This window comes from Chinchilla lanigera, unplaced genomic scaffold, assembly GCF_000276665.1.
Source record: "Chinchilla lanigera isolate Chin_1 unplaced genomic scaffold, ChiLan1.0 scaffold00017, whole genome shotgun sequence".
Lineage (NCBI taxonomy): Eukaryota > Metazoa > Chordata > Mammalia > Rodentia > Chinchillidae > Chinchilla > Chinchilla lanigera.
The window spans coordinates 18,648,455-18,675,166 of NW_004955418.1; the positions used below are offsets into that span (position 1 = coordinate 18,648,455).

Here is a 26,712-nt window from a genome sequence, read left to right on the forward strand (position 1 = left end):
GGAACCGAACTCACGACCTTGCGCTTGCCAGGCAGGCGCTTTTGCCGCTGAGCTAAATCCCCAGCCCCAGTCTTGCATTTTATAGTAAGAAACTAGCCAAAACCAAGATTTTTATATATAGTATGACCAGGACTTTTGCTCTTACATAAGCTTGTTTAATTATTTTTCCTACCCAAGAGAAGTATAAACCCTTAACGTATGAATTTTTCATTTATATACATAGTGAAGCCCTATTATGGTCATTATATGCTAATCACATTTTATATATTAGTTAATCCATTACTGTAAAAGATAAAATTCCCATCTTACTAATGAGTTTGAAGCTTCACCATGGTTAAGTAATTTGCGCAAGTCACACAGCTAGTGAGTGACAGAGTAAGGATTTCCATCAAAATATGTGTCACTCTAGAGCACTTTTTTGGTCTTTGGTGATGTCATTGCTCCTTCCCAGGTAACTCATTATGCTATTTTTTTAAATGAGTGAACTCTATTCTCACAGGCGCAAATAGTACATAACACAACTCTCTTATAAAGCAAAGAAACGTTTGTATAACTTCATATCACTTTATATCCTAGTATCTATAGAATGATAACATCTGATTATGTAATGTCTGTATCAGTGGTATTACACAGAATGAAGGAAAAATCATGCCTATAATACAGAGATTTTTGGCCCCAGGTTGGCTTATCTGTTAAATATCACACGTGATACTAAAAATGGAACAGCAAGACCTTTATAATTTCTGATTTTCTTTTTTTTTTTTTTTTGGTTTTTCTCTGGTACTAGGAACCGAACTCATGACCTTGCGCTTGCCAGGCAGGCGCTTTGCCTCTGAGCTAAATCCCCAGCCCCTAAAATTTCTGATTTTCAATATTAGTTCAGGATATTTTTGTTTTTAGTGACTTTTCAGGAAGGAAAACAAGGTTCCTGTCAGCAGGTGTGTTATTTTTCTAGAGTTGTGATAACAAAATATTACAAACCGGGTGGCTTAAGCAACAACCTTATCGTATCACAGTTTTAGAGGCTAGAAATCCAACATCAAAGTGTCAGCAGGGTTGGCTTCCTCTCAGGGGTGTGAAGGAGAACCTCCTTGCTGCTGAAAGTTCGTTGGCAGTCTCGGATATTTCTTGGCTTTCAGATGCACCCTGATCTCTGCTTTCATTTTCTCATGGCATCCTTTGTGGATGTCTGTCTGTCTCTGTGTCTAGCTTTCCCTATTTATGCATTCACCTGTTATATTACATGAGTGTCCACCCTAATGAGTTCATCTTAACTTGATCACTGGCAGAGACCCTGTTTCCAAAACTGGTTCATTCACAGGAACTCGAGTTAGAACATCAGCATCTTTTGGGGAATACAATTCAACCCATAACAAAAGGCCCTTTTGGGGAGATAGCATATTTGAAATTTCTTTAGCATGTGTTACACACATAGATTTGAGTGTGTTAAACTTTTGTATAATTATATGAATGTTTTTCCATAAATGTATGAATAGTTGTTTTAGAAGAGGACTTATTTTGCACTTGTTTATTCTTATGAAAATTGTTGGAGGAACAAACTGGGTAATTGTTGAGAATAGTTTTTAATAAATTAAACATGATTGACTATTAAAATATGAGGGGTAGGTAAGATCATGGTAGCTGGTGGTCTGATGAGGCTGGGATTTCCAGAGGCATTTGGGGCAAACAGATATTGCAGAGGAAGATGGAGTGTGGTGGATGTCTTGATGTAGGAATAATTATGTTGTGCCCGTTGGGCTGTGGTGGTGGTGAAGGGGGCTTTATGGCCAATTATGTTGTCAAGGACTCTGGCTCAGGCCCCTTGAAACAGTTAAAGTCAGTTTTAACTGTTAAGCTTCAAGACATTGCTGGAGGGTTTATTTTTAATTTTATTCTGTAGATATCTGGAAAATATCAACAAAGAAAAAAACATGACCCGTAGCTCTACTCCTCAGAGCTAGTCGTTATTACTACAGTATTTTGGCATGTCGGTAGAATGCTTGTGAAGTTCCTTCTGTATTTTCCATTGAGTTTATATCACATAGAGAGTTTTCTAAAATAAATTAAATACGTAATATTCTCCGAATGTGTATTGAAATGTGATACCTGCTGAATAACAGACCTGATGGTTTTTGGCGATGACCTGGGTCAGTGTACAGTGCTAGGCTAGTTTTGTCTCATGTGACCAGATCCTTTGCTTTGATTCTTGTCCCCCCCCCCCCCCCCCGTGGTGCTGCAGCCAAGATCCTTTTAATGACTGTGTCATTCTCCTGGCTTAGCTCTTTAGCAAGGATTAGAGTCCAGCTTTCATCCTCTCAGGCACCTCTGCAATCTTTTTTTGCATTTTTTCTTCTCATTTTTTACTTTCCCCAAAACTACTTGAAGTTCTCAGGAAATTGTGTACCCTTTTGCACCTCCGTAAGTTTTTCATTTCTTTCTTTCACTTAGAAAGAAATCCCCATTCTTTTCTTGTGCATCTATCTAGCAGTTCCTCATCCCACCGCACACCCCTGGTACTGAGGATTGAACCCAGGCCTTCACACCTAGCCACATCCCCAGCCCTTCTTTTGCTTTCTATGTTGAGGTAGGGTCTTGCTCAATTGCCCATGCTGAGTTCAGACTTGTAAACTTCCTACCTCAGCTTTCCGGAGAACCGGGATGACAGGCATGTGCTACTGCCAGCTTTATTCTTTAGCGCTTATCCGAAACGACATTTCCTTTCCATAAGCTTTATTCTAAGCTGTGTTTTCTTTCCTTTTAGTATACATAGCACTTTCTATAAAACTTGCTATAGAACTGATTCTAGGGTATCATAGTGGCCAATTTCTCTCTGTTTTTTTCTTATTAGACTGCCATTTAAGAGTGTTTCTAGGCATTTTAGATGTAGGAAATTAAAATGAAGAGGAACTTTAGGAATTTGTAGCTTAGTGGAGGTCACATAGATTTTGTAAGCGGGTGGGTGAGGGTGTTAAGGAACTTCTGTGGTAAGGAGTTATTCTGAGAATATACCTGAATGAGCCATTAGCGTGGAATGGTGACTGGCAGTGTATGTCCAGTGCTTCAAGGTTAACCAAGTGTGTTTGTTTACAGGTGGCAGTAGCTCGAATCACAGCTTGTAGCAGATGTTCTCAATATTTCTGTTGAAATTTCCTGATCTCTACCTGCAAGAGGAGCCTCAGAGCTTCATCTTGGTGGTACCTGTCATCATTGGTATGAGGCTATACTTTCCCACCCATGCTTCCTGTTCTAGCGCAGCAGCTGGGTTAGAATTGAGCTGTTTGTTTCACAAATAACTCGGGAGAACTGAAGGAAAAATGTCTCAGTAATATCAAAACTGTGACTTATTTGAGCTTGCGTATTATGCCTTGTTATTTTTATACCTCTTTGTGGAAACTTCAGAGAAGTCCTTGCTTATTATAAGGTCTTAGCATTGTGGTTCTGCTTGAATTTTATTGTCATCCACTGCTTCTATTGATTTTTAAGTTTTGGTCTAATTTCTTATTTTCTTAAATAATAAAGAGGCTCCTAAAATTATTTTTACTTATAAACAATGTATTTCAGTCATATTTAATTGGCTCTTCAACTCCCATGAGAGAGATCGAACTAGAAATGAATAACATTCCATCTCGACAATCAGTAGAAACAACACAAAATCTCTGTATTAACAGAAATGTGTGCTGTTGCTAGTAACTGAAGTATTTTTTCTTCATATAAAGTGGGAGTATTTTTCAGAATTCTGGGAAATGTCAAAGTAATTTTGGCTGTAGTCATACTGCATTTAATGCTATTGAGAATATTGCTAACATTAACAAAAATATTCTGTAACTTCCACTGTTATTGCTACTGGTGATGAGGGATATAAACTTGGCATGCGTTCATGCTTTGCGCATTATCATTATGCATTTCTGATTTCACATGTCAGAAACAATCTTTATTTTTGTTAAGACAGCTGAGAACATTTTTAGTTAGGGGTAGAGGTCAGGCTCTGATTACTTGCATATCAGTGATATATAGAATACAATGAGTGTATAGGAGTAAAAACATATAGATCTTTTTATAGAAGTATTACAGAGTACTTGCATGTTTTGTGAGTTTTTTAATTTTCATTTTTAAAATTTAATCAGCATACAATGATTTTGGGCCAAAGACAGGTTTAATTTCTGTATTGATTATTCTATTTTGTTATTTTCTGTGACCACTGGTAACACTCATCTTGCAGATGTAAGCTGTTGTTCAGCAGGGAGCTTTGGGAAGAGAATTGGCTGGATCAACAAGTCTATCTTCACTGTAGAAAAACAATTTGAAGCTCATCTTTATTGATGGTGAGTCGGTGTCATCTTCATACATGACTGATCATATTATTGTTTTATGTTTGTAGTGTTATGAAACAACAATTTGGTTTAAATTTTGCTTTATGAGAGATTACTGGGATGTTGAACTATGATGCTTCCCTACTGCAGTCTAAAGGACAGCACAGAAATCAGCCTAACAATGAAATAGAATGGAAGTAATGATTTGTTGTTTCTGAATATACTTAAAAGCATGCTTTTTTTTTTTTGATGAGTTCTCATGTTGCTCAGATTCGTCTCAAACTCTTGGGCTCCAGCCATCCTCCTGTCTTAGCCTCCTGAGTAACTAGGAATTCAGGTGCCTGTCACCAACCAAGCAAAAGCTGGTTCCCTGTAATGCATACTAACTGATAATTCGTGACGCTTATTTGAATGAATATTAACAAAGAAAAAAACCACAAATTGATTGCATATGTTGTACGCTTATTTTAAAATATATTATTGATTTCAGGAATTTTAGGAGAAGTGCAATGTCATGTACAGACTGTCTCCCATTCTCAAACAAAATTATTTGGTTAATTCAACTAGCATCTCTTGGTGATGCTTGTCACAGGCTGCTGTTACAGAAATGCAGTGGAGGACTCCATATGTTTAATACTATTACAAGGATCAGTAGTGTATTTACATAACAATTTGTAGTTCAGATGGATGTAATTTAACAATCATAGCTTCATTTTGCTGAATTAATATATTTGTGATTGAATCCAGTCTTTCTTACCTAATCATAAAATACGTGTATGTTTGAGCATATATGTGTGTGTATATATATCTGAACATATATGAGTAACTTGATACAAGTGCTGATGTTGCTTCTGTCTTTTTATTCTAGTTACTTTCACTTGACTCCTCATAATTGTCCAATTACAAGGTAAATTTTCTTTTATAGTCTTGCTTTGCTAGTGTTCTGTCTTTTTTCCCCCCAAACATCAATTTTATTGTGTATGTTTGAAGTTTACACCATGATATTATGGGATTCATATAGATAGTGAAATGGTTGCTATAGTGAAGTAAATTAATATATATAGAACATGCAGTCACAAAATTACTTTTGTGTTAGAAGAACAGCTAAAATTTACTTATATAACAGAAATCTGAAACACAGTATACTTTTGTTAACTATAGCCTTCATGTTTTATCTAAAGTTTCTACATTTGTTCATCCTGTATATCTGCTACTTTGTGTCTATGACATCTTTCCATTTCCTCTCCCCAGCACCCATCACCATATTCTTATTCTCTAGCTCTGTATAGTTTTTAAAAAAAAATTTTAAAGAAAGATTCTTCGTGTATGTGAGACCATGTAGTACTTTTCTTCTGTGTCTGCATCTTGACTATTGTGAACAATAATGTAATGCATATGAGAGTATAGATACCTTTATGAGGTGGTGGTTTCATTGATGTTAGGTATGTATCCAGAAGGAAGTTTCTTGAATTGTATATATCTCTCTTTAATTTCTTTTTCTTTAGCTCTTTTTAATTTCCTTAGAAATTTCTATGTTGTTTTCCATAAAAATTATTCATTTCAAAAATAGTTATTATCTTTTAGTTGTTCTTCTCTGTAGTATAAATAAATCCTGAGGTCAAAGATTGGTAAAAGTGATGTTCGGTGAAGCCCAACCTACTTTTAGATATGAAGATGTACATGTAGACATTATGTGATTATAACCAGCCCAAGCATCTGTGCTAAATGTTTCTGAAAAGACAAGGAAGTGAAAGAAGAGTAGTATGGAGAATGGTTTTGATAAAAAAAAAAATGCTGTTTGGAGAAAAGTTGGTGGCTGAACAATTTTCTTTTCTTCACAAAAGAATTTCAGTATAACAATTGCAAACATACCTGCTCCCAACTTCACAAAACAAGTATTACTGTTCATAAAAGATCAGATAAACATTGACACAGTTATAATGGGGGACCTCAATATCCTACTATCACAAAACACACAAACCAGGTAGACAAAAAAATCAACAAAGAAATATCAGAGTTGAATCATACCTTTGAACAAATGGGTGTGAGAAATTCAAAATATAAGTAAAGAACAAAATAAAAGATACTGGGTGGGAAATAGTGAGCTAGTTCCCTTGCAAAAGGGAAGGAGACCAAGAGAAGAAGTGAGGAGAGAGGGAGGAGAAGGGAAGAGGATTAAAAAAATGAATGAAGATCTATTATGTACAGGTACCAATAGCTCACGAGGACTGTAGTCATTATGTACTGCACATATGTACTAGTTAAAAAAGATCTCAGTATTCCTATAGTAAGACAAGACTCTCCTGTTTGTAATTGGTAAGTATAACTGGATACATTTTTCAGAATATTTTTCCTCAAAAACATTATTTTTAGAGGATTTGACTGCATTATTATTATCATCATTTTCCCAATGACTCTACTTCAAACCTTCTCCGCGGTGCTAGGCTTTTGGTACTTCTTTAATATTATAATGAAGTAAATCAGAAAATATTTAATGTATAATTTTGAGTTTATAATGCCTAGCATAATTTTACTATATTATGGTAATAAAATTTCGTTGTTGAGTAACATTTGCTCAGTTTTATTCTAAGTTCTTTCTGTATTTCATTCTATCTTCCCAGTTATCACATAAAATGGGAATAATTCCCCAGTGTCTGTGGGTGAGGAAAGTAAGACTCAGACAGTTAGTTACGTAAGGCCGGTACCTGCCTTAGAATTCAAACTAAACTACTAACCGCCGAGCTCCTGCTTGTATATGCTGTGTTGAGCTGTGTGAAGTGTATTTTCTCCCTCAGTGCTGGAGATTGAACCCAGGGCTTTGTGTATGCTAAGCAGCCATTCTACCACTGATCTACATTGTCCCCACTTGCAGCTCTTTTGTATGTGACTACAGATGGGCCACTTCACTCTTGAAGACTAGTCTAGCTAGTTCAAAATGACTTTGTACTGTAACACTTTTGATTGTGCACCACCAAAAGGTATCCAAGCCAAAACATTTGCTTTATTAACATTGTGTGGATGTAACTTTTGACAGTCTTTTGTTATATTAGGTAGTATACTTAGCGATATGTGTGTATAATATGCACATGTCACACATATGCTTTAAGTGGAATATTGGTGGTGCTTCTTTGGCAAATTTAGCTGGTGTATCTTAAATGTCTCTGCTGCTCTCAGGTAGTAGAATTGCTATTTTATTCTTGTTTTCTAGTGGCTGAGATCTTGGTTCTAGGGGAGTACTTGCATATAAACATGAAATATGTCATCTAAAATGGTGGTATTAGTTATCTAACAAAATGTGAAGCATTACTTTGACCATTGTTGAGGAAAACCAACATATATAAATATTCTAACTTTAGAGAAGCCTATGTTTCAGTGATTTTTGTATTAAAAATCCTTTAATGATTTCTCTTGTTTATAAAAGATGGATATTATCATGGTTAGGCTACACACAAGGTCTTCTATTCTTGGGCCATTGCACTGTTTCAGACTTACTCTGGCAGTCAATATCACGGACCCTCCTTACGTGTAAATTCCGTTTAAACCAAATGGCTTGTGCTCCTGCTACCATGATAGGCTGTTTTTCACTTTTATCCTCATTTATATTTTCCTTCTGATCATTGTGGTCTCCACTCTTTGCCGTCCTGGTAAACACCACCTTTTCATGTGAGATTTAGCTTTATTAACTCTTTGAACCCTTTTTTGGTAACTGATCTCTGTCACTGAGGCTTTGTAGCACATGAGTCTACTGCAGAGCCTGTATCTCACTGCTTTTATTTGTATGCCTCTTTCTTACTGGTCTATAGACACTTTAAGGGCAAATGTAGCCAAGCATGGTGGTACATGCCTGAATCCCAGCACTCTGGCAGGCTGACTCGAAAGAGGAAGTCTAGCCCATCTTGGGCAACTTAGTGACTTAGCAAGACCCTGTCTCAAAATAAAAAATAAAAAGGGGATGGGGACACACTTCAGCGCAGAGGTCCTGGGTTCAATCCCCAGACTCCCTCCCCACAAAATGCAAGTGCAAAGGCTGCACATTTAATGCACTTTTGTGTACCTAGTTTTTAGCACAACCCTTGAATTAATAAACACTTGCTAAATGAATGAATAGTTCATTTCTCTAGGAAAGTAAAGGTGATTTTGGCAATCGGTGTGGTAGTGGAGGTAAAGTGAATTCCGTGGTGGAGTACTTCTGTACTGACTGTACAAAAATGTATCTTTCCCAGGTCTCACCACATTCATACTAGCTTCTCGGAGTCAATGTGCAGTGTGTGTCTAGAGTTTCATTACCTTGAACAACCAGACATTTACTAGATTTTAGTAATCAGTATAATAGATCTTAGCTCTGTTATTTTCCTTAGGGATATCTACATGTACTCTGGTGTTATGAAATCCATTTAATGTTAGGAAAAATCCTTCTACTTAAAAATTATAGAAAGGAAATAAACGATGAGTCCGTTTGTTATCCCATTGAAAGTTCAGTAATTTAAATCTAATTCTCATGCCATGCAATCCTGATTAAAGGCTTAGTAGGGCAAGTATTACTAGAATGACACATTTTTACATGGTTCAGTCATTTTACATTTTCTAAAAACTCATTTATCGTATTACCCCTTTAGTAATATGCCAAGCTTTTAGTTGTTTTTCAAAATTTTGTCTGTTCATAATTTTATATTATGTAATACTATATTGTAATAATTAGTATATACTAATAATATATTATATAATATAGACTATATTGTATTATAATAGTATAATAATTAGAGGTTAAATGTACCTTCACGATCAGGTTACAGTATAGTTTCATCTGAGGAAATACTATACAATGGAGATATTATGAAGAAGGTCAAGGTTTCTAAAATCAACTAGATTCTGTTAAATGATGCTTTTGTTCTATTTTACATAGAAATTACGTGGATACACAGAATTAAAATGAGCTATGTCGAATAGCATTTCCACTAAATATGTAAAATGGGGAGAGATTTCTGTTATTAAAAGGAATAAAATTTTCCTTGTTTAAGCTATAGGTAGTAAGACTTAATTTTTTTGAAAGACATTACATACTTTGGTCATTTGATTTGTAAATTCTTTAGCTTATTTAATAGTCAAAAAGTTCCAAGTAAATATGTGTGATTTAATTTGTGCTGCTGAGAAACAGTGATCAAAAATGGCAATAAAAGTCACATAGTGAAATAAGAATGCTAAAAAAAAGCCAAGGATTTTACTGTGGTCCATTATTCATTCAATTTCTGGCAGCCTTTATGATTACAAATCACTTGATGGACTAACTAGATGTTTTCAAAGTGAGTTATGAATCAGGCTCATTTTTCCTGGTTGATAGTTGGCACACGCTGTAACTCTTCCACTTTGTGATATATCAGATTCTTGAACAGTAGTGAGAAAAATAATCAACGCTTTCTTGCAGGAAAGCCCGTTGCCTTTCCATAAAACGGAATGCAGTTGGTAATGTTTTAACAGCACACTGTAATTTCTGTCTTCGGATTTCAGTGTGGGATCCACAGTGATGGCATTTTTCAGAGCACCTAAAGAAATCTTTAGAATGAGTTTCTAACAGGCATAGAACTTGCGTGGATACTGGTTCTATAGGCTGCTTGGGAAGCTGGGTGATTAAAAGAAGTTATATTTTCTTTCCTTAGCATGAAACATACATGATGAAAAACTTGTATATTTTAAGAAAATTTTCTCTAAAGAAAAATATAGTTTTTCCTAAATGTCTTATTTATAATGAGGTCCCGATATGGCAAACTTAACAATGTGGAGCGTTCTAATGGCTCCTGAGAGGAAGGGTCTCTTTTTTGGGTAGAGAAAGATCCATAGTGGTCTGAATCTTGAGTCTTTCCATTTGCAAAACTGAATCACAAGGGCCAACTCCATTTTAAAATGTGTTTATTCTCTTTCGGCTGAATAGGGTTTCTCTCAGTGTGCTACTGTAACTGAATGATAGAAAGTTTTTCTTAAAGCAATTGCATTTTCTTTAATCCTATCCACTCAAACAATTGAAAACAAAATGGGTTTATAGGCTCTAATTTAGCGACAAATTTTGGGGCTCTGGATATAGCTCAGTGATAGGGCACTTGTCTCACATGTGTGTGAGGCTCTGATTCAATAACCACCAACGGCACCAAAAAAGAAAAAAAAAAGACAACAAAACAGTTGTTTGGTGTACTGTAACTTAGAATATTTTTGACTTACTAAAGAAATGTTTTGTTTTGAAATTTTTGTTGTTTTGTCTTTGATCCATTGTGTGTTAATTTCTGTATGTGGTGTGAAATAAAGGTCTAACTTCATCTTCTGACATGCAGATAACTAATTTTCTTAGAAGCATTTATTAGAAGCCTATCTTTTCTCTAGTGAATTTCTTTGGTAACTTTCTAGAAAGTGAGCTGACCCAGTATAAGGGTTTGTTTCTGGACTCTCAATTGTATTTCAGTGATCTTTATGTCTTTCTGTCAATACCTCATTGTGTTGATTACTGCAGTTTTATATTAAGTTTTGAAATCGGGAAATGTAAGTTTTAAATTGGGAAATTTAATATATTTTGTTATCTTTTTTCAGAATTGTTTTGTCATTTTAGGTCTTTTGCAGTTCCACAGAAGTTTTGGTATCATCTTGTCAAGTTCTGCCAAAAGTCTGCTGAGGTTTTGGGAGAATCAATGAACCAATCAGGGGAAAGAATCCTTTGTAACAATATAAACTTCCTACTCCATGACACTGGTGTCTGACTTCCTTTTGAAGGTAATCGGTCTCTTTTCTACTCCTATGGATGCTTTTAAAGACTTCCTTTTTGCTTTCAGTTTTAAACAGGCTTAAGATTATGTCTTTGGGTGTAGACTTCCTTTTATTTATACTGCTTCGCAATTTGATGCTTCTTGAATATGTGAATGAATGTCTTTCATGAGTTCTGGGAATTTCATTTCTTCAAACATCGTTTTTCTCTGAATGTAAAATACTATCAATTATAAGATGCATGTTTGCACCATTTATAGAACACTAGAAGACAATACTACAAATGTCTTAATAATGTTGCTATGGAATTACTAGTGTGTGTGTGTGTGTGTGTGTGTGTGTGTGTGTGTGTGTGCTGGGGTTGGACCCAGGATCTTGAGTTACCACTGAGCTATATTCACCCCTAATCCAGTACTCTGTAATATATGAATTTATCATGAATTTGGTAAATAATTCCTCAGTTGCATTGCTTGGCATATATGTATCTCTATAAGAACAAATAGCACAATTTCTTTTCTTTCTGTCTTCTAAATTTAGGTCTTCTAAATATTTAGTTATTTGTTTTGCAAGAATCTAATGATCACTCAGTTGTGGCCATTATTTCAGTTATTTATTATTGCTTCAGGAATGTCAGGCTGTGTGTTCCTCTGCTTTCACTTTGAACAGACTTCTACGGATTATAGTACACATCTCAATAGCTGCCATTGTTTGAATGTGTCTGCTAGAGTTCATGTGTTGGAAACTTAACCCCCAAGGCAACAATGTAACGAGTGGGACCCTTAAAACATGATGAGGTCACAGTGTCATTAGTGCCCTTACCTTGCGAGTGGGTTAGTTATTGAGAGACTGGGCCTTTTATACAAGCAAGTCTGCCCCATCTTACCCTCTCTCTTGCTGTCTTCCCTGCTGCCATGGAGCAACATAGTAGGGAGGCCCTTGCCAGATGGAGGGCTCTTGACCTTGGACTTACCAGCATCCACAATTGCAGTAAATTACCTGGTCAGTGGTGTTCCAGTACAGCAACAAAATGGATCAACACTATAACTTCTCAATGTTAATACATAGCTTTTAAGGAGATTTTAAACAATAATTAAACTCGACGTATCTACTACTGCTGGTGCACATAATTCAGTTGAAATGAGGACAACATAAACAGCACAAATGCAGGTAACATACATGAAGCATGTTCCTCCCTATTCAAAAGGGGGTATCTGGGGTTAGGTATTTAGCTCAGCGTCACAGCGCCTGCCCAGCAAGCTCAAGGTCGTGAGTTCAATTCCTGGAACCAGAAAACAAAACAAAAGAAACAAACAAACAAACAAAAAATCAAAAGGGGCTATCCAAGCTTGATTCTTCATTTTTTTTCCCAAGGCACATTCACCCATATGTCTCCAAACACCCCTTTTGCCTATTTATAAAACCAGTGATAACAGTAATACATAATTTTGGAAATGGCACCAGTGATGATTTTAAAACATTCAGAATAAATGACCACATAGAAATTTATGAAGTTAATCGACATCCCCGTGTGCATTTGTGGTCATGATGAATATTCTAGAAACGAAGTGATCCTCTTTTTTTTGATCTACATGGTAGGCTTCCCAGAAAAATCTCATCACTGGCTAATCTGCAAAGGTCTCCTTGGAATTCTTGTGGTGCAGGCCTGCTGGTAAGTAAGTTGCTTTATTTTTTCTTCTCTGTCTCTTTCTATTCCTTATTTTTTAACAGGTTTATTCGGTTGTATATTAACATTATTTTAAAAGTTCATGTTCTTTTGAAAAGAAGGGAAACTGTTAGAGTGGGGGGCAGGGAAGGGAGAAAAAGGGGGAGGAAGGTAATAGGGAAAACAATCCAAATATGTTACATGCACGTACAAATATGCCAAGAGGAAACCCACTACTGTGTGGAGCTAATATACATCAATAAAAATGAAAATAAATGAACAAACAATAAAACAAAAAATTTCACATTGTCATGTTGTGTGCTGATCATTTACATTTTCTCTAATGTATTCTAGAAGGAAATTCTCTTAGGAATTGTTTCCATTTTAATTTGCCTTTTAAATTCTTTTACAAGAACAGATATTAAGATTTTCCTTAATATGTGTATTTTTATATCATTTACTTTTCTTTTGTTTCTTTTTTTTTTTTTGTACCAGGGATTGAATTCAGGACCTTGTGCTTGCTAGGCAGGTGCTTGTGCCGCTGAGCCATACCCCAGCCCTATCTTTCCCTCTTTCTCTTATGTCTTTCTTTACTTATTCTTTCATAATAACTATGTCACAGATATCCTCAAGGAGAGATCTCTGTCATAAATAAAAGTGTAAGATGAGACTTCATCCTTTAATTTTTCTCTAATGAGTCTCTCAGTTAGAGGATGTCTTTCTAAACTCTTGCTCTGGGAACATATGAGTTAACTTCTCTTAAATTACTTTCTGCTCTGCACATGTCTACTTAGTCTTTCAGAAAAGATGTTGCTTCAAAGTTGCAAACTACCTCAACTCTGATAGGGTCCTTCTTTAAAATCTATGTTTTATGCCCCAAAGTTTTGACTTTTGGACACACAGTGACAATAGAAGACTGAGAGCTAGGTGAATCCCACTTGGGAATAATCTTCCATGTAATGTTCCCAATTTATTTTTTACCAAATTCTTTTACTAATGCATGGTTTTCTTTTAATGTTAAATTAAGGCAGGCTTTATTTTATTATTTGTTGTATTGACCTTATTGGAAATTCTTAATTCTACTTGTTGAGTGAATAATACTTTATCTTAAGAAAGATCTATGTGTGAAGGAGACTCATTTGGTAGGAAAAATTAAGTATTTCATTAGAAGACCAAGAATGCTATGTTCACTGTATTATTTTTTATCCAAATGACCTTGGATATATCAGTTAACCTTTTCTTATCTTAGCTTTCTCATATGTAAAATAGAAATGATAAGATCACTTCACAGAGTTACTCTGACATGCAAATGGGGGAATATGGGTGAAGGTGGCTTACAGACTACAGAGGGTGTCCCGTATTACAGTTCTAAGGGCTCGCATGTCCTTTTACTTGTATTCTTGCTAAATTGCTTTTATAGACTGTGTTTTGAGAGGCAGTAAAGTGAAGTCACATTGCTTCAGGTCAAATTCCTCCTCTTCCTTTTACTAGAGGTGTGACCTACCTCTCTTGACTTCACTTTCTTCCTCCATAAAATGAGAATGACAATAATGTACATCTCATTGGGCGACTGTGAAGATTAAACCTGCAAATCCCTGTGAGGCGCTTCCAGCAGTGTCAACACATTCAACAAATGTAACTCATCACCACTGCCACCGTCTCCATTGCCATCCTCCCAGTCCTGAGATTTAAAAAGGGAACTCATTTCCCAAGTTAAAAACTCATATTTAGTACTTGTCAAGTGGTTTCTTTTTTTTTTCCCCCCCTTTGGTACCAGGAATCGAACTCATGACCTTGCGCTTGTCAGGCAGGTGCTGTACCACTGAGCTAAATCCCCAGCCCCCTGTCAAGTGGTTTCAAAGCAATTTAATTTAACTTTTCTTTAGTGGTGAATATATATGTACATGCAATGATATAGCTTTCTTAATTTGGAACTCAGGAGAACTCATGGGTTAGGCATGTAGCTCAGTGGTTGAGCTTTTGTCTAGTGTCTGTGATGTTCTGGGTTTGACCCCAGCCCTGCAAAAATGAAAAACAAAAAGCAAAACCACCTTCTTATTCACATTTTACTTATTTATAAAAGTAGTTATTCTTGATAAGTTGTGTGCATATAGCATTTTGGCAAATTTAACTATGTGCTGAGTACAGTAAGCAAATCAACTCCAAAAAATCAGTCTCGAAAAACAAATGACCTTTTGAAAAGTGATCATTCACTGTTTTATTCCTTTTCAAGATACATTTTTCACAGTTTAAAAAAGAAATATGTTTATCCTTGTGCACAATAATAATTTGTGGGAATTAATTAATTAATCGATTTTAAAGGAATCATCAAAATGATCAAAGCAGCAGCCTTGGGGATTAATTCAAACATGCTGGAGATAATGGATTTAATCAAGTACTTCTTCAGGTAAATGCCTAGTGTAACGTTAAATTCTGATTAAAACAAAGATGGGTTTTCAAAACGTGAATAACTAAAAGATGGTATGATTTTTGTTGTATACTGATAAATTTTGTGAGATCTAGGGCATTGTAGCAGTAGTGATTAACTTTTAATGTTCAGGTTAAACATTAATGCTTTTTCTCTCTTTAGTATAAGCTTTGGCTTACACCACTCACAGCTCAAGTTCAATTGCTTTCACATTTTTTGTGTTAATACTTTGGTGAAGTGCACAACATGAAAGTGAATTAAATGATTGATGATTGCTACATAATCCAACCCTGATTTCAACGAGTCAAAATGTTACGGGTTTGGCTTAACTAAAAGCAGAGTCTGAGGCTCATGGTTTCTGTGACAACTCAAGGTCAGGTGACCTGGATGTGTCTTGCCAAACTGTTCCTGTGGAATAAATAGGCTATTTGTAAACAGGATGGCGGAACATTCTCTCACAAGATTTCAAGTTCACAGAGTAGGAGACAGCTGGGCCGAGGGTCAAAGGGGAAAGGTAATAAGCCATTTTGGGCCTGTTCTTTTGTGGAGATTTTGGCTGCCTTTCAGACTGAGGTCTTGGAAATAGTTCACACAAAGGCCTTCTGCCAACAGACTACTGAGAGTTGGCTCAGGCAAGATTCTATTGCAAAATCCTCTCTCTTTCTTTCTCTCTATGTCTTAGTGTCTGAAACTTTATAAAAATGCAAGGAGTTTTATGAAAATGAAGCCTATGAGTGAAACAACAAAATAAATTTATGTACTACATAAAATAAATTTAGAGCTATTCCCTTCAAGGACAGAGGTCTAAAACTTGAATTCATTATAGTAAATTAATTGCCAAATACACATTTAAAAAAAGTATATTAAAGGAACAAAGAAGATTAAAAATATTGGCAAAAAACCCTTGGGTCAACTATATGCTTTGAAAGAGGCAGTTATTTCTGTTCTACCTAAGCCACCAGAGGTTGTCTTTATGACCTATCTGCTGACATATTTTAGTTCAGGTGCTCATTCAGTAGTGTATGTTATGATATTTGTTGTACATTGTGAAGATAAAAGGTAAAATTAGGCTTCCTCAACATTGCTTGTGTTTCTTTAGAGTTATCACGGTTGTTACTCTTGTTTAGAGTAAGAATTCATTTTAGGAGTAGAAAAAAAAAAAAGACAATGTTAGATTTCCCTTCTCTGACATTAGAATCTGGCTTCTAAGGCCAGCTTTAGTTACATGGCTATTACATCTGTCTCTCTTATTAGTTGTTCTCCAATTTCTATGCCACTGTAGGGTTAAGACTATCTTGTTCAGTTTGGGTACATCTTCATCCTTAGATATTTAATATTTTTTGTCAATAAATATGTGAGGAATTAGAATTTTTTTTTTGGTCCTGGGAACCCATGGCCTTTGCGCTGTGCTACATCCCCAGCCCATCTTATTTTGTTGTAATTAATTAACTTATTTATTTACAGGGTCTCACAAAGTTGCAAAATTGTGCCAGTTGGGCTCAACTTGTGATCCTCCAGAGGATCTGGGATTACAGGCCTCTGCTGCCATGTTTATCTTATAAATTCTACAAGTAGAAAAAGGTGAGGTGAAGAACAATACAAAGATAGTAAAGGAATCATTCCCAAACAAAAAAAATGCAAGTCATTAGGTACTTTAACTGTAATACACCTCTTTGTGATGGTAGCAATTTCAAAGAAACCACTCTATTAAATGGAAAAATAAAACATTTCCTTGGAAAATTTATTTCTGAAAGAGGAACCAAAGCATGCAGTTTGACTCATCACTGGTGAGACCTGAACTTTCATTATTTTTCTTAACTGATAGGGGGAGGCATGGGAAGGAAGGGATTTCTCAGTGTGTTTCACAATGTCTGAGTAAGCGCACTCATTTTGACTTTCAAACAGAATTTTCCGATGATATTTTAGTGATAGGTGGTGGAGTTGTTGTTTATTTCCTCCAGTAAATTCTAAAATAAAAGGATTTCTATGAAGTTTGAAAAGTCATTTACCTCTCACATTTTTTTTTTTTTCTCTGGTACCGGGAACCGAACTCACGACCTTGCGCTTGCCAGGCAGGCGCTTTGCCGCTGTACCTCTCACATTTTTTTAAACTTTTGATACCATAAACACTGCTGTGGTATGAGATGTATGTACAGTGTTGGTAAATAGGGTTCTTTTCTGTTTTTCTTTTAAATACAGATAAGTTCCTTTTCCTTCATTTATTATCTTCCAATTTAGTAGAATGTGTTTGGCAATTAGAAAATGGCGAACTTCAAGATAATATATTTAAAAAGTTTGGATATTTACTTTCTTTTCCTGTGCAAAAGTTCTTGAAACTTGAAAAAATATTTACTACTTAAAAAAAATTTAGATGTGCAACCTTGTGCAAGTCACTGAGCTTCTGTTATATCTGTTCTCTTTTACATTAATTGAAGAGCAGAACCTTAAAAGTTTCTCCCAGGTCCAAATTATCATGCATCTGACCAAAGCTTGCTTTTAGTGGTATAGAACTCTGCTACCAAATTCAGTACCTCCATCATTTTTTCTCAGTGAATGCAATGTTGGAAAGTAAATCAGGACTGTGAGGCATGACAGGGGCCATTAATCTATTTTAAAAGGGGGCAGTGAACTCTGCAGCCCCTCAGCTGCCTGGTATCTCTTTGCCTCTATTGCTCCTAGTGAAGTCATCCTTGGTCTTGCTGTCACCCTGTGAAAAGGAGGCAAAGACTAAGCTCCTGAACCCGGCAAGTTCAGCCTCTCTCTGGCCCAAAGGGAGCAGCCAGAGGGCTGTTGGTGGAAACAGATGCAGGCAGCTGGCACAGAAATCTTTCATCTAAATGACCATTTAAAAGCCTCAAATTTTAGGCGAGAGGCAGGCTGTCTCTGCTAAGAGTACAGAAATCAGAACTTGAGTTTAAGCCTTTCAGTTGTGACTTTTGTGGTTCATTATTGGGCAAATCAAAACGTTGGGGTTTCAGGTTTTTTATTTATTTGTTTGTTACTTGAGTTTTTGATTTACAAAATTTGTTATAGGGCTGCTGTGAGAATGAGTCAGGTTATGTGAAAGAATATTCCATAAACCAGAAAGAAGCCTATTCCACAAACCACTGTTTTGCTTCAAAGTCATGATTATTTGTATGGGTTAAGGAAAAGAATTTCCCCTACAACATACTAATTTATCATTTACATTTTGCATTAATACGCCTCTATGAGTAAAAATGAGGCTAGAGCTTTAGAATAACAGAAGATCAAGCTGGGTGTGGAGCTGGGTGTGGTGCATGTACTGTGGGGCCTGGCTAGTCCACAGGCTGGGGTGGGAGGGTCACTTGAATTTAGAACAGTGATTGCGAACCTTTTAGAGCTGTCAGTGATACAGCAGCCTACTGTGACACATGTGCCATTGGTTCACCACCACCAGTCTAGGATATCAGCTTGGGCAACAGACAGAGACCTGTATCTTAAAAACAAATCTGTTTCGAATTAGGAGACAGGAAACCTGGGTCTACAACATCTCCTTGATATGAATTAACTTTTTTTCATTAGTACATGTTTGAGGTACGTAATGTTTGCATTCCTGATGGAGTTGGTACATGTGCATAACACATTTTAATTCTCTTCAATCCCCTTTTCCTCCTCTCCCTCTCTATTCCTTCCATCTCTTGATCCACTTTCCATGTGAGAAAGATCTATCTACCCGCTATGAATTAATGTCTTATTGAAAATTAGGCATCATTTGATTAAATGATTCACTTTGACCTTGGTTTCCTAGGAAGAGAGAAGTGGAGAATTGTAGCTTTTTTCGAGTGAATACGTTTTAAAGGAAAAAAATTAAACTCTTTTGTTCAATCTCTACTTCAGTTAAGGTAATTGCCAACATTGTAAGTGTTTTCATATCCCAAGTGTTACTAAGACAGTGGTCCTAATAGAGTTGAAACTTCTTTATTCCTTTATTTTCCTTTTAGCAAGTATGAGTTGGCATTTGGCTTCTTCAATGTCATTACTGGCACCAATGGTTTTGTTGAGAGTCATGCTTTAGTGTAGGACTATTTCAGGAAATCTTATTTTTAAATATTTTTCCAATAGTAACAGCTGTGTGATGGTTAGATGTACTTGTCAATTTGATTGGTTTGGGAGGTACTTGGGGATAAGTAATGCACACTTCTGGGTGTGTTTGGCGGTCATAGAGGCAAGACCTTTGGGTCCATATTTGATCCCCCACTGCTTCCTCTCTGTGCTGTTCCCCTGCTCTGCTCCTTGGTTGCTCGAAGTGAGCAGATTTGCTCTGCAATAGCCTTCTTCTCTGATATTTCTGCCTTAGAGTCAGGCTGCCATGGACTTACCCTTCTGAAACTGTAAGTGAAATGAATCTAAGTTTCAGATGTTGGATATTTTGTACCAGCAAAGGAAAAGTAGACTAATATAAACACATTTACCAACTTTCATTTCCATTATTAGAAATAAGTAATGTTTCATTTCCATTATGAGAAGTAAGTGATCTTCAGCATAACTAGTCCAGGCTAGCCAGCATGTATTTGTTGTGTAGATACTCTCTCATTATGTATTTCAGACTGGCCTTGAACTGACTATGCAGCCCAAGCTAGCCTTGAACTCATAGCAATCCTCCTGCCTCAGACTCCTAAGTGCTGGGATTACAGGTGTGTGCTACCACATCCAACTAGCCAGCATGTATTTCAGAATATTACACATAATATATATTCCTCCCCTTCCTCCTCTTTCATCACCTACATTCTATTTTGAACTGCACTAAAACAAAAAATAAGGATTATACTATTCATTTTTACTAATAGTTTTTTTTTCTTTGGTACCGGGAACCGAACTCACAACCTTGCGCTCGCCAGGTGGGCACTGTGCCACTGAGCTAAATCCCCAGCCCCTTCTAATACTTTTTTTAAGAGAATGAATTAATTAAAACCTCACTCTTTAAATTCATAAACGGTACAGAACATTGTAAATTCACTATTGATTTGCTCCTCTTTCAGTGGGGGTTTAGAAAATCCAAAGGTAAAAGACTTATAAGAATTACTTCAGTTGTTCATCTGTGAATTACTGTAACATTTCCAAACACTTGCTTTTGAAATTTTCATCTACCTTTGGTCAAAGAAATATAAAATTTGCAGCTTTTTTTTCTAACTTGGACTTTGTAGAATTTGGACTATGTAGAACTTTTTTCTAACTTGGACTATGTAATTTTTTATTGCCATAGAAATGCAGTACTATGTCTCTGCAGTGTTTGAACTCTGACCATCATCAGCTTTTGCTCACTTAAAACATTTCCTTCATTTTGGAAGAATGGAGAATTGCTCTAGATTCAACAGCATCTCCTTCACATCTGGTGATGTTCTTAGGAGATGTTCTTCAAGTATATAGCTGGAAAATCTGGTCCTACATTGAATACTTTAATCCAGGTGAAGCTGTCCTCCATGCAGTATCATAAATGAAGAAGAATATTAATTCAATAAAATCAATAAAATCAATTTCCTTTGTTAGGTCTTATGAAAATTTCAGTAGTCTATCTTTTTTGGAAAGTTCCTTTGGATAACCAAATATTGTCTCTGTAAAAATGAGACTGGAGATGATAACTTTTTCAATTCCAGATTGGCATTCTTCAGGAAGAGAAGAGTATGAACATTTTCACTAACAAGAAAAGTGCAGAGTAACCCAAACAAATCTATTTCCAAGCTTAAAAAATGCAAAAATAGACAACTATACTTGAGTACTGAAAATTAAAATTTTAAGTAACTTAGTATTGAACAATTGGAAGGTATTATAATGATTTATAATGCAGTATTTAATAGGTTGACCACATTTTTCTTTTTGACTTATGTAATTTACAGAGTGTTTATTAGATCTACATATTTTGCTATAATAACCAATGTGAACTTGGTACTTTAAAACTCTATGATTCTAATAAGTGAGGCTATATACAGTAATGCTCACTTTCTTTTTCTATAAATAGAAAAGGTTTTTCAAAACTCTACTGGGAGAAATTTCAGTTTGTACTGAGTCATGTTAGATGAGTAATATTCCAGAAATTCTCTCTCCTAGCTTAGACTTAAATGTTATTTTGTCTAGTTTTTCAAACACAGTATATTATATTTTAAATGTTATGTTGAATGAAATACATAGTAGCAGTTGTTCCTTCAGGAATCATAACACTATGGGTAGAATGATCAGCTCTGACATCAATCCCCTTAAAACCTAGTCCAATTTTGTTATTGCTATCATGTTCCGTTCATGGGTAAGGTTTTGGTTTTGTTCTTATATACTAACAGAATTACTTCTGAAGTGCATATAATTTAAACTCGCCTGTCATATAATTGATGATCTCTAAATATCTGAAGAATAATGAACAATTTTACACAGATATAACTGTCATCATTTGAAAAATAAAAAAACTGAAGTACAGATAGAGACAAATGTATTTTCTTAGGACTAGAAAATGTGGGTTCATGTGCATTCTGAAATGGTATGACCTTTGGAAAATCCTTAGCCTTTTAGATTTTGCTTTCTCATACCAAAAATGGGGATCTAGTCTCCAGATGGTTATAGGGAAGGCATCCATGTAAAAATGCTTTCCAACTGGAGGGTTTCATGCAAATATAAAACTAGGATTACACTACTCACTGTAAGGCTGTCATTTGCCAATAAACTACTCATTGTAGGGCTATCATTTTATTGATGTTGAAAAAGGACATTTTGGTGCCATTTCTGTTGTTTTCATACATTCTCAGTTCTAGAGATACCAGGTCTACTTACCACTAGCTCTGAATCACATTGCTAATATTTATCATAAAAGCAGTTTTTAAAACCTTGTTCTCATGAGCCCAAACCTCAAGTCATTTTATGCCTTTGAATAATAATTTAACAATCCCAGGTTATCCCTTTCCTTTCTTCCTCTAATTGAAATTTATTTGTACTTGTAAACTATGAAAAGAGGTATATAATAGGTAAACCAGACAGCCTCATTCTTCCTGCTTTAACCTGATTTACCCCAGAATGTAGAATAAAAGTCTGGTGACTGGTTTATTTATTTTATTTTATCACCTGGAAAGAAGAATATAAATAAACTTGATTAGTTATGACATTTAAATTTTATGGCAGGAATGTATGACTGATATGTTATCTGATTATTATTGCTAGCAACATTTTAAATCTGTAAGAAAAGTAAGTACCCAGACCATCCTTTTCAAATTTGTCTTTCTTTCTGGTGAGGTTTTTGAGACTGTTCTGCAATTACATGGTTGATTTCTTTTGTTTTAAGTACCTAATACAATGTACATTGGAGTAATGAGTTTACACTGTGAAACCTATAATAAACAAACTGACAGAAATTAAACCATCAGAGAAAGTGTGGAAGTGAAAGCATGTAATCAAATCAGTGAAAAAAGTTTTGACTAGGATCATAGAGGATGAACAGGAGCTGTCACAAGTGTATTTCTGATCTGGTGGTGGTTTTCTTTCAGGGAAAGTCTTATCAGCTGGGGAGAACTGCTCTTTTCTTTGAACTCAGCTCTGGTTTCTCTGAAATCAGATTTTGTATTCCCAGAGCTCCACTCTGTAATGCCAGCACAAACACACTTCAGCAGCTGTAGAGCACTTTAAAGAGTTAGCAAGGCGGTATCAAGCAATTACTTATTCCAGTTTAGAACCCCAACCATGATTTAAAAAAAAAAAAAAAAACTTCTGGAAATTTTTGGGATAAAAGGAATAAGACTGAATAAATATACTTCATGAAAAGTATTTATAAAACAATGATGTGTATTAATAAAAAAGATTCTATCAGTGAAAGGTTCAGGAAAATATTCCCATTGTATTCTTCTGCAAGCATGCTACATAATGGTTTGTAGGAACTATGTAATTGAGGGAATCCACAAGCAGGTTTATTGTCTAGTCTGGTCTAAGTGCCACTCTATGGACCCTCTTGTTGACTAGTACAATGCACATTGGGAGAAATGTAATAATTGTAAATCAAAGAGTGAGATCTCTTTTTTGATGACATGAAAGTCTCAGATTACTCTGTCCTAGTTCTAAACTTCCCCGAGGTGTACTCCTAGCCGTCAGGCTTATTACGGTTGCTCCACATCTTCTGTATCTAACTTTGCTATTTGTGGAAAGAGAAGAGTCAACATTTGAGTTATGATTTGGCTTCTGCTTATTACTTTTGGGTCTTTGATGATTCCTTTTACTTCTCTTGACCTTACTGTCCTCATTTACAAAATGGAGCTAATAGTACTTACATGATTCACAGGGTTGCTATGCACCTTAAATGAGAATTTACGTGAAAATGCCTTGTCCATCGTAAAGTACTACTGAATAGACCACCCAAACACTTGCTTTAAAATGATAAGGAATATAAGGAGTACAGAACGGATACGTGTAGGTGATTCATTATTATTTCTCCTTACCTAACATGAATATGATAGACACCAAGCATAATCTCTTTTAAGTAAGGTGGGAATATCCTAGAAAGGTTGTGTGCTTTGCCTATTATTAGTAGAGGATTAGAAAGAAATTAAACATGGGATGCGGATTTCAGCTCTCGTGTTTCCAAATATTTAAAATATTTAGAATCTAGTTATCTTATTTTTTTTTACTTAGCGTTTACCTTCCATGAAAATACTCTGTGTGTGTGTGTGTGTGTGTGTGTGTGTGTGTGCTTGTTTGCATGCCAAGTACATACACATACTACATGTTTTGTTTGAATGTAGAAAAACACTGCGATAGGCATAATGAGAGCTCTTTGTGAAGACAAAACTTTAAAAACACTTTTTGTGTGCAGCTTTTTGTGCCAGGCACAATATAATTCTTTTTGCTCCATTTGACCACATTAAGTATGGAAACTTGGCCATCAGATAGCTGGATGCATGATTATTGGTTTCTGTTCATATCATGAACCTTTTCAGCAGATCCTTAAAATCTTCATTGGATATAGCTATAGATAAGGATGTACTCTGTGTTCAGTTTATTAATTTAAAGTTAATCAGAGATTAAAAGGCAAAAATGCTTTGCAAAAGAGATAAAGTTGGTATATTTCCTGGATACACATGTTTGTTGAAGACTTTTTGTCATAATTTCCACTCAATCACCTACTTACTGAGGTCCAATTTTTGTATAACAGGAAAAATTTTCTAAAAGTAAAGGAAACATCTAATATTTGTGGTTAATATCACCCATTGATTAGCTAAGACAAAGGAAATAGTGTTGTAAGAACATACAACATTTGAGAGAATTAGATAAAGTAATAGATACATATCTGAGTGATAAAAAGAAGTAGGACTCTTAGAAATCAGTAACAAAATCATCGCATGTATCTTGTTATGGTTTGTGTCTGGGTGTCCCCCCAAACCCTCATGCAGTCATGGGGGCGGGTTCTAGAGTTTGTGATTGATTCACGGTCCAGTGCTGGGATTATGGGTGTGAGTGCTACACCTGCTGTGGGCGGGCAGCCTGCATGCAATATAGGGGAGGGGAAGAGGCTTGTGGGCTGCTCCTCCCTTTTTGCTCTTGTTACCTTTGCTGTCTTCTGCTGCCATGAACAGTTGCTCCTCTATTACACCACCTTGCCTTAGAGCCAGCTGAGTGTGGACTGACGCCTCTACAAACTCTGAGCTAAATAAACCTTTCCTTCCTTAATTTTGGGTGTCAGGTATTTTGTCCCAGCAAAGAGAGAAAAGTAAATAAGACATATCTTATATATCAGAGTCCTAGTGGTAAGAATTTTGGTAAGATTATGGATGGGCATAATTTTCCAGTGGCTAGATAAACTTAAAATTTTTTTTGACATAATAAAGAATTATTTGAAATAGATTATGTCAATAAGATTAAATATAAAACTGGGCCATTAGAGAAAACCCTTGAAGTTTCATACGCTTAGAATCAGTCAAATAAATCTGTATGAAAAATTATCATCCTTTTACATACATATGTCACTTTTTTATGATGGTGTTTCTTCCTCTTGAAAAGTAGGGAACCAAGGCTGTAAGGACTGCTCTAACGGCTATTTGAAATGTAGCTTATATGAAATTAAAAAAAAACTTTAAACAAGAATTTTTAATATGACATAACAATACTTTTTTTTTCCATAGGCAAACCCCAAATCTAATCTTAAAGCTCCTTACATTAATTGGTTGGCATTTTTTATTCCTAGTTATACCATTGTGTGATGTGTTAGATCTGCTTCCCCAAGTCTTTATTTCAATGTATCCGCAAGAATTGACTCAAATACTGGTAAAATGTTTCTCTTGATTAAGTGGAATAAAAACAATATTTTAATAATATTTACACACTTATTGATTGTTGGGTGGCAAATAAATTACAAGCAATGTCAAAGCTTATACACATTCAGCTTTACCTAGGTTTATGAAGGAAGTTGGCCAGACTTTAGGATGACCCTTTTCACTTTGTCATTTACAGAGCCCTGGAATGAACTTCATTTTTTAATGGTAAAAATCCTTTGGTGAGCTGAACGGTAAAGGAAGAAAAATGTATGTTACCGAGGTATATGTTTTAGCCATGAGCATAGTATAGCATATTAATATTTCCTTTTTATTTTCAATTTTGATTCATTAAAGAGTAACAATTTGTTTCATGCTTAGTAGTTGGTTTAGTACTGGTTGCTTCTAGAAAATTCTACTCAAAAATACATGTTCAGCATATGCTATCCAAAATGTCTGGGGTCAGAAATGTTTTGGATTTGCAACTTTTTGAAAATTTTGGAATACTTGCAAGTATACAATGATATATTGGGATGTCAAGCGTGTGCTCAAAAAATTTGGAATTTGGAGTGTTTTGGACTTTGGATTTTCAGATTAGGGGTGTCCACCTTGTACATTTTTCTGTTTTTGCTCAATCTTTGCACTTAATTGTACCTTTAAGTAGCTCCGTAGCTAACATCCAGTAGTGTTATGCTCACATATAATAGAACATGGAAGCTCAGACGAGTGTTTCCAACTGTACTGCAGTTGTATGCTGAAATATATTGTGATCTTATCTATCAACTCCTGGCTAATGGAGGCCTCCATGAAGGCAACCGTTGTAATTAGGATTAATGAAGCGTAAAATGCTTTTTTCCCTCTTTGGGTAAGGGACATTTTTTTCTCTTGTATTTCCTGAGCTTGAATTTCCCCCTTTGCTAAAAATAGTTCTTATTTTCAGGAAGACGAATACTGCCACAGCAAAGTTGGGAAGTTAATCACAGGAGACATTTGTTTGTGATAATAGAGTTCTCCAAAGAAATCGAACCAATAGGATCTATCTGTCCTTTTGATCTGTCTATCTGTGAAAGTATTTATTCTGAGGGATTGGCTGGGAGGCTCCATGGTCTGCTGCTTGCAATTTGGAGAGCTAGAAAAGCTGGAGGTGTATTTGTACACCTTGTCTGAAGGACTGGGAGACTGGGGAGCTGATGGTGTAAAGCTCTGTCAAAATGGCGGAAGACACTGTCCTAGCTCAGTCAGACAGAAAGGAAGGAACTGTGACAAATTCCTCTTTCCTCTTCCTCCCCGGGCTCTCAGTAGACTGGGTGCTGTTCAGCCACACTGGGAAGT

At 35.7% G+C, this 26,712-nt stretch overlaps 1 protein-coding gene across 2 annotated transcripts in view; it reads left to right on the forward strand.

The window, feature by feature from the left end:
* Positions 1–26,712, forward strand: part of LOC102023264 (translation initiation factor IF-2-like) — a 129,341-nt gene that overhangs the window by 20,420 nt on the left and 82,209 nt on the right. The window contains exons 3-8 of one of the 2 annotated variants that reach the window (XR_260566.2): positions 3,091–3,210; positions 4,220–4,322; positions 5,179–5,217; positions 10,903–11,063; positions 12,651–12,723; positions 15,040–15,124. The gene's annotated coding sequence lies outside the window, so the exon portion shown is untranslated. The remainder of the gene's footprint in view (positions 1–3,090; positions 3,211–4,219; positions 4,323–5,178; positions 5,218–10,902; positions 11,064–12,650; positions 12,724–15,039; positions 15,125–26,712) is intronic. The other variant, XR_001233506.1, reaches the window with a different exon arrangement.